The sequence below is a fragment of the Trachymyrmex septentrionalis genome, unplaced genomic scaffold, assembly GCF_001594115.1.
Source record: "Trachymyrmex septentrionalis isolate Tsep2-gDNA-1 unplaced genomic scaffold, Tsep1.0 scaffold86, whole genome shotgun sequence".
Classification (NCBI taxonomy): domain Eukaryota; kingdom Metazoa; phylum Arthropoda; class Insecta; order Hymenoptera; family Formicidae; genus Trachymyrmex; species Trachymyrmex septentrionalis.
The window spans coordinates 169,880-176,958 of NW_017306049.1; the positions used below are offsets into that span (position 1 = coordinate 169,880).

At 25.3% G+C, this 7,079-nt stretch overlaps 1 protein-coding gene across 5 annotated transcripts in view; it reads right to left on the reverse strand.

Moving 5' to 3' along the window:
* Nucleotides 1-6,254, reverse strand: part of LOC108755226 (putative fatty acyl-CoA reductase CG5065) — a 34,285-nt gene extending 28,031 nt beyond the window's left edge. For 4 of the 5 annotated variants that reach the window (XM_018498127.1, XM_018498122.1, XM_018498126.1 and 1 more), the window contains exons 1-2: nt 6,172-6,254; nt 3,445-3,581 (exon numbers count right to left, since the gene is read on the reverse strand). The gene's annotated coding sequence lies outside the window, so the exon portion shown is untranslated. Of the gene's footprint in view, nt 1-3,444; nt 3,582-4,578; nt 4,625-6,171 lie in introns of those variants that run through there. The other variant, XM_018498123.1, reaches the window with a different exon arrangement.
* Nucleotides 6,255-7,079: the final 825 nt, after the last annotated feature.

Consider the following 7,079-nt stretch of genomic DNA (forward strand, 5'->3'; position numbering starts at 1 on the left):
AAGAAAGCAGATTTCTTACAATATCCTGTAATCTCCAACTAAGATGGAATCACACGATGCTCGATTTTTTAAATAATAACATGCATACAATTATTTCTGATGCTCTGATGTATACTAGAATTCGTTCATGCACAATGAGCGCTACATGCTGCATATATAATACATGATTTTTATATTATATTTATTATGGATTACTTCATAGCTTATTTCCTTGCATGCACCAATCAAAAGAAATAATTGCTAATTTCATAATTATTTGTCAAATGTCAGACTGCATCAAAGCAAGCATAAGCAGCATACACGTGTGCATCCATGCATGCATGCATGCGTGCATGCTTATCATTTAAGAAATCGAGCATCGTGTAATTTCATCTTAAAGATTGATATAATATAATTCTTTTTTTCTATTTATAATTTTACTTTAATACTTATATGTGCACAATACGTAGTTACTTTTCAAATAATATTTTGTAGGATGAAATTATATCTTTTTTTACACTAATTAATTTATCTATTATTATTATCGGTAAAATTTGTCATGCATGTATAAATATACATAAATATTCATAAACATATATAACATGTTAATTATATATGAAATATATCCATGTTCATACGGTCCTCTTTTTTTTTTGTAAAATTACTTTTTAGTAATAGAAATAACAATAATAATGTGAAAACATTAAAAATAATTAAAAGGGTAATTTTCATACTATTTATTGAAAAAAAAAATCAAATTTGAAGAAATGCAAAAAAAAATTATGTACATAATTACACTTTCTCAAGGTTAACCAAGGTCACCATCTTTTTTCCCTCACTGAATAACGTAATTGAATAACTTTTGTCTAAAATATTTATGTCTTAAACTTAAGGATTTTGAAATATTCTACTAGATGAATTAAAATGGACCACCCTTATGTCCTGCTATAAATTATAATTTTTCCAGAAGTTCCGTATGTCCCTGAATTAATTTTTAAACGAAACTATCAAAAACACATTTTATTTACTTTCACCTGGAGTTTAATTTTAGGCGCTCACTTTAAGCACAAAAGTGCTGCGCTCTTTACATTCTTTCCTGTGTGATTCTTGTTTACGAGTTAGTATCAAAGATGCATACTCGTGAATGATACATACAAGAAGTATTCATATAATGATCTGAACATGTGTTTATTAATTCTAAACATGTTCATTCATTAATATTTGAATATTCTATGAAAATTCTTCTGTTATTCCGGAATATACCACATTAGAAATACAAATACAACTTTTCAAGAATAATAAGCGTACACTAAAAAAGATTCATGCAATTTTATGGAAATTACATGTTTATGATTGGAAAATTATTCTAAACATGATTGGAAATTTACAATTATTGTAATTTTCATGTAAAATCAATGTAATTTCATGTAAAATTACACATGAATTTTTGTCAGTGTTGTTATAAGCGTTAGCTGAGAATATTTTTCGTTTAATTCCGAATATCGTTCCTGTAACATTCGTTATTATAATTTCGTCCTTTCCTTTATGCCGCTCTGTTAAATTTAGAATCACCTTCTCTCTTATGTTGTTAACAAACATTTTAATATATTATCTTCTTCCATTCGCAATGTAATCTTTCTGATTATCTTCTTTTCTCACCGTGGCAAAATAATTTGCCAAAATTTGTTCGAAAACTTATCAGAATTTATCCGAAATTTTGTTTGAATTAACCCGAAAATTTGTCACAATTATATTATATTAACATTGAAAAGTTTTTGTAGGAATTCATTAGAAAATAATTTCGGAGAAATTCGGGAATATATTGTATATTTTTCGATCAATTTCTATCTATTTATTTCCAAAGAGAGAGAGAGATATATATTTTACGGATTTAAAGACAATTTTGGGGACAATATTTTTTTGTATATTTTTGGAAATATTTCGGGCTTTTTCTATAGTTACTACTTAATTTCTAGTTACATAACTTCAATGTAACTGTTGGCGACAACGTGACTGAATAGTAATTGGATAATAACTACTACTATTGGCAGATTATTATTATTGTACTAACTAATTATGTGATAATAATATTGTAAGTCCGTACCGATATTTTTTCATGTTTTGGCTTAAAAATATTTCACACAGACGACACATATACTCGCGTGCGTGTATATATTCTGTAAATTTCAATTTATATATTTATATTTAATTGTAAAAATTGAACATTTTACTTCACAAAATACTAATAGATTTTCGAAAATTTAATCGATATTAATAAAAAAAAATCAAATCAACACTAATAAATTCTCATGAAAATCGCTATAAAATAATTATTTATAATTACTATTTATTCCAATAATAAACTACTCACAATTCTAATAATAATGAATAATAAATACTTAGACTTGTAAGAGTAGTTTACTATTGAAGCGAATAGTAACATGTAATTTTTCCCAGAAATTTTCGCACCAATATACTTATGACTTATGAATAATTATATTTCTCAATAGTTACTTTCTATACGAGCAGAACATGAGCCATATTTCGGAATCATGCGTTTGACAAGTTGCGCCTCTGCGCATATATGTATATCCATGAAATAAAGTTATCTAATCCTTCCATACCCCCTCCTTTTCAATCCTTTCTCTTGCCAAATAAACGTAAATAAAATTCTCAGGGGTTGGACATAACACTGAGCATAACATGATATCATATTATACTGACAAAATGTCGTTAGAAATCAAGTTTATCTACTTGCATTGCGACAAAAATACGAGAGAAATCGAGCACATACACTGCAGTCCCAAAAAGTAATAACAAAAATACAGCAAAAACACTGCGTGATCTATCGTAAAATAATGACAGAAACATACCAAATATTATGTTAGATATATTATATCAGATTATAGATCAATTTTTTCGTTTATTATCATACGATGTCACTATACGATCTGTCTCGTATTCTCATAGGCAAATCTAAAGACTGCAAAACGCAATTAATGAGAAATAATAAAATTCTCGGGGTTTGGACATAACATGGCATATTATACTGACAAAATGTCGTTAGAAATCGAGTTTATCTACTGCATGACGACAAAAATATAGGAGAAATCGAGCACTAAAAGTATGTAGTATTTTTTTCTATCACTTAATTTTTACATCATTCCAATAGAGAATTCAGATATTAAATAAATTGCTTGAAAACCGGGCAATTTTCTCAATGGAGAATTGTTTACTGACTGTTTGGAACATGAAATAAAAGTTAAATTTCTCTCTTATATACATTTATTTCTAAAATTATTAATAAATAAATTAAAAGGCACAATATTCCAATTTATTAAAAAGTTTCACAGTATTATGTTGTTACAGCATATCTTACACAATTTTTACTGTTAGTATCTGATATCTGACAAATCATGTTAGCAGACTTGACTATATAGGATAATAATAGAAAAATTAACATACCTGTATGTTTTTACTGACTGCAGTGAATAATGACAGTTGATAAAATAAATTCCCGCACTAGACTGATAATGCGTTGCAAACGATGAATGCTTTTATAGCAATGCATGTCCTTATGGCGCATGAAGTTGCGGTTAAACCTATGCATCATGTGCATTTATTAATGTGAGTTGTTGCATTATTTTAAAGAGTTATAGGACATTTCGTAAATATTTATAACTTTTAAACATGGTATCTAAAAGATGTCTTAATGACATCTTTAATGCTCGTTTCATATAAATTATATAGGTAACTTTAATCTAAACTATCTCTTTATCTTTTTCTAGTAAAAACGGACGTCTTATATCCTATTAATGCATATATGGTGTCTGAAATTGTAAGGCGCATTCCACGTGTTAAAAAAGAGAAATCGTATCCTCTTTAAAAATCTAAAAAAAATTCTCAAAAATATTATAATATATGTAGAATATGATATAATAAAAAAGATTTTAGGATTGCAGGAAATTTTGAGATCCACTCGTAAACAAATATTTTTTCAAAAACGAAAGAGAAATTCGAATTTTAAACAAATCATTATAAAACAAATTTTTTAAATACTTCTATTTACATATAATTTAATGTATTATTGATTGATTATTTATTAGCCGTTGTAAAAAAGTTTCATTTTTTTTTATAAAACAAATAAAAAAAAATATAAATAAAAATTTTAAAATAGGAAATATTTACGATTGCTAGCTAATTGAGCAATAATACATTGTAAAATTATATGTAAAAGGAAATATCTTTAAAAAATCTATTTATTTTATTACGATTTTGTTGAATTCCAATTTTGTTTTGGAAAAAATTTTCATTTACGAGTGGATCCTTCTGCAATCTTAAAATTTCTCTTATAATATCACATTTTACATATATTAGACTTTTATGAGAATTAAAAAATTATTTTTTAGATTTTTAAAAGTAGATATAATTTTTCATTTTTACTCATTTAAAAATAAAAAATTAATTTTTTCATATTACTAAATTTTTTTTGCTAAAATTAACTTTTTTATCTAAAAAATTCATGTCTATAAAAATTTTGTATATTTTGTAATTTTAGTTATAAATAACGAAAAGAAAAACTTCTTTAAACGACTATACCTGTAATATCTTGGATGCAAGGTTCATAATATTTATTTTTTGACCTTGAACATTATATAATACATGTCTTCATGATCATTTAAAAAGTCCCAAACAGTTTCATTTTTAAGTAGACTCCTAACGTGTGAAATATGTCATATTATACAATTATTAACAAAACTGAACAACGATAAACATAATTACTCCTTTTTTTATTTTCTTGAAAATTCATAAATAAAGATATATTTGTAGCATGAAAATTATAGATGTTTGTTCATATGTATGTTATATTAATATTAAAAGATCATTTTTTTCTTTGATTGCCTTATTAGAATTAGACTATTAGACGTAAATAATCGTTTTAAAACATTTAATCCACTTTGTGAGTCACTATATACCTTTTTATCTAATTAATAGATAATATAACATACTATATAAGATGTTATTTTATATTGCAAAAAGTTATAAAAGAAAAGAGGAAAAATGCTGTTAAGTAAATAAATTGACAGAGGACTTTTATATAGCTCATTTCCTCAAAAATATATTTTTAGAAAATAATTGTGATGTATATTATTAACTTTGACTTTAAATAAACTCTACTTTCATTTATAAAATTTTACAAAATTCTCAAAAGCATTAAAGAAAAATATAACATTTTCAAAAAATTTAAATATAATATATCATCATAAAGTGCTTTTAAAATCATAAAAGTTGTATTAAACACATTTGTAAATCTTTTAACGTTTCGATAATATATGCTTATATCATTGAAATAATCTTACGAAAAACTGATTTTTTTTCGATCTGTACTACACATATCCAGAACTTATCAACTAGTAAAAGAATACTTGAATTTCTTGTAAGGCTTATTATCTAATCGCAACTCTCGTGCACAATGATATTAAATTAATTTTTTAGTACAATTTCTTATAAAGAATTTGGATGAACAATTGATATGACCAAATTGTGTGTGTGTGTGTGTGTGTGTGTGTGTGTTGTGTGAGCGGATTATAAATTCAAAAAATATACAATTTTCAAATATTTTCAATTATATCTACAATTTCTCAAGAACGATGTCAGCGTATACTTACTCCTTTAAAAGATATCAGACAAAAAAATGTTTACTTATTGTTAGACATAACTTTGTAATAGAATTAACCTTTCTATGATTGTTATGGTCAAATATATCAAATATCAAACGATTACATATCAAACAGTATTAATAATTAATTAGAGAAGGGAGTAAAAAGAACTGCAAATTTATAAGGGAAAAGTTAAATTAAAGTCAACACGCAACACAATCATATTTATCAATTATTATACTTGTATATAGAAGTCTTTATTCAAAGAAGAGACTCCAATTATTTGACTTTCAATTATAATAATTAATATTAATACAACAATATAAAATTAATATATCAATATAAATAATGTTAAATAAAGAACAAATCCTTATATATATGCTTACCGTTCGTAGTTACCCGCTGCAAGCGGAGGCAATGTTAAATCGGGTTCTGTTTTTTAGTTTATTTAACTTTTCCCTTAGGAATTCGCAATTCCCCTACTCTTTTCCACATTAAAAATATCTAAAAAATAATATAAAATAATATTTACCTTAAATAGTATTATATGGTCACATGTATTATACTGCGATACTGAAAATATATCGGACTATCGTTAAGCTAGAAGTGAGAGGTTATCACTACTCTAATATACTGCAATATACTGTAATAGTATCGTTCGTGTTCACCCCGTGTTCGCAATTCCCCTCACTCTCTCCTACTAATTTCTGGAAAAAAAAACATAAGTTCGGAATTTTCCCACTCTCCTATTAATTTAAAAGAAAAAAAAACAAGTTATTCATATAATTAAGCTATATATCATTTCTTAATAAATATTTTATCTTCGTGAAGAAATCTCCATCAATAAATTTATAAGTATTTAGATTTCTTTTTTATTTTTCGAAGATGAACTAATATCAAACTTTTTATAATTATTTTTATCTTTAATAACACGCATATACGCACGCCCATACACACCCATATATAAATGAAATATATGCTGAGAATTCTTCTTTGTTTAAAATTGTTCTGCATTAATAAATATACACATACATACATACATATATATGTATATACATATATATATGTATATACACACATATATGTACTGCAATTCCCGAAAAAGAAACACTATAATAACAGTGGTCGATCAAATTTCAGAACCGTTTGATTAACTCACGAATCGAAAAATGTTCTCAGAGTATATACTTCATTAATATATGCTATTCAGCTAAACACGGAAAAACATCTATTTATTCTGAGATATAATCAATTTATTAAAAAATCAATTTATAATCTATTTCTAGCGAAAATAAATCACTGGAATAATAATCTTCAAGAGAGAACAAAAGCTTCTTCGAAACTATTTAATTAATAACTTGAAAAAATTTTTTGTATCCATAGAACTATTTCAATTTATATCATCCAGAATAAGTTGTGATATAAACAAAAATTAACTTA